Source organism: Dipodomys ordii, unplaced genomic scaffold (assembly GCF_000151885.1).
Source record: "Dipodomys ordii isolate 6190 unplaced genomic scaffold, Dord_2.0 Scaffold1836, whole genome shotgun sequence".
Classification (NCBI taxonomy): domain Eukaryota; kingdom Metazoa; phylum Chordata; class Mammalia; order Rodentia; family Heteromyidae; genus Dipodomys; species Dipodomys ordii.
This window is the reverse complement of record NW_012269052.1, coordinates 4,642-6,837: the sequence shown is the minus strand read 5'-3', so window position 1 is coordinate 6,837 and position 2,196 is coordinate 4,642.

Here is a 2,196-nt window from a genome sequence, read left to right as displayed (position 1 = left end):
CTTTTCATCTGCTTCACTTCACATTGCCATATCTATTACTTTGAAATGTCAGTTTCACATTCTCTTGCTTCTTTATTTTCTGTATACACAATTATGATTACTATATTCTATCTAAATGTTGACTATATCAATTAACACCACTTAAACCAAAGAAGCAGTTCACTACAAGACCAGATGGTGTTAGGATAGCATTTCCTTTTTTACAAGTCCAATGCCACAACCCATAGACCATCTGAAAAAGAATATTTTCTGCTTCATGATAAAATATGTTACTTTCTTCTCACTACCAATTTCTCTAGGTTGTACCACACTTCATTTCCCTTCATTTTTAGAAATTATTTGTGTTACATTCACTTTTTCCTGTTGTTTTAGTTGACTTTATATTTTTTATTATTTAGTAAACAATATACCTTCAACCTGACTAGCCATTCATGCACAGATAGTTTGGAGTATTCTTTCTTCTGCAGAGGTATTCTTGTAAGAACCTTCTATTTTCAAGCACCAATCTAAAATACTGCTTAACCTACCAATCTAAAATACTGCTTAACTTTCTGATGTTATTTTACTTGAATCATATATTAGATATACTTTTCGCTTTCTGCATATTCTCATTCTTCTGATTTTTATCTCTAAGCACATTCTTAGTATTCTGGTTTATATTTCTAAGCAACTTTTTGAGATAGGAAGCCTCAGAAATATACATAATGATTTTAATATGTCTGAAATGACTTTATTTCATACTTACATTTCAGTGACAAAACATAAAATTTCAGGTTAGAAATAATTTCTTTTTGAATGCATTTTACTTTTCTTTTTACACTAGCATATATTAATCATACAACAGAATTTCATTATAATATTTCCACACTTGAATACAATATGCCTTGGTCAAATTCACTTTTTTTTTCCAAACTTTGAAGATTTAATTCCACTGCTTCCTGGACAAAGAGACAGAGATGAAATTGTATTTCAGGTCTTTTTACAGAAAATACCATTGGGAAAGACTAGATGCTCATGAAAAAAGGAAATTTAAATATTTATATTTGTTACAGTACATCCAAACTACAGAGAACATTTAGTCATAATGACAATGAGAGACTGTAGAAAGATATTCACACTGTAACAGCTAAGTGTTTTTAAAACCTAGTTATAAAAGAATACATATATCACATTTTAAATATACAAATACATATATTATGTATATTCATATACACTTATAACACATAATTACAATCCATGAGAAAATAGAAGTATGTATTCCAAAATATTCTAGCTATACTAGAAAAATCATAATTGTGGACAGTTTCCTGTTATTCATATTTTTCTGTATTATTTAGACTTTTTAGTAGTACCAGGATTTGAACTCAGGGCCTTTTGCTTATTAAGCAAGTGCTCTACCATTTGAGCTATATCCCCAGCTCTATTAGCTCTATTTTTAACAAAACACATGAGAAAAAGAAGAAAATAACATAGAAGGTTTTAACTATTTTGGGTTAAAAATACACAGAATAAAATTTACCTTCTTCACTCTGTGTGTGTGTGTGTGTGTTTGTGTTTGTGTGTGTGTGTGTGTGTGTGTGTGTGTGTGTGTGTTTATAAGTATATGTATATGTGTCTATCCTGGAGCTTGCTTTCCCTGTATTTTTGCTCAAAACTAGTGCTCAACTACTTGAGCCTAGCTCTTCTTGAAGATTTATTTGGCTGGTTAATTGGATATAAGAGTATTATAAAATGTCCTGCCTTGGCTGGCTTCTAACAGTGATTCTCCCATCTCAGTAGCTAGGATCAAATCTGAGTAGCTAACAATGCTCAGTAGGAAATATCTCATTACCTTACTCGTGTAACTGTAACCTCTCTTTATAATAAAAATATATATTAAAAATTTGAGTAGCTAGGATCAAAAGTATGAGCCACTAGTTCTCAGTGCCATCTTAACTATTTTAAGTATGCATATAGTTCAATAGTATTAAGTGTATTCAAATTTCCATTTAACAGAGCTTTTACATTTTACACAATTAAAAGTACACTTTGCAATACAGATTGTCTCTACTTGTTGAATATTCTTCATTTTCCCCTCCTAAGCAACCATTTTACTTTAATTATGAATATGACATATAGATACTTAACCTAATTAAAATGATTTTTATGGATTTTGTGGCTGACTTTTTCCATTTAGCATGTAATCAAGATTCACCT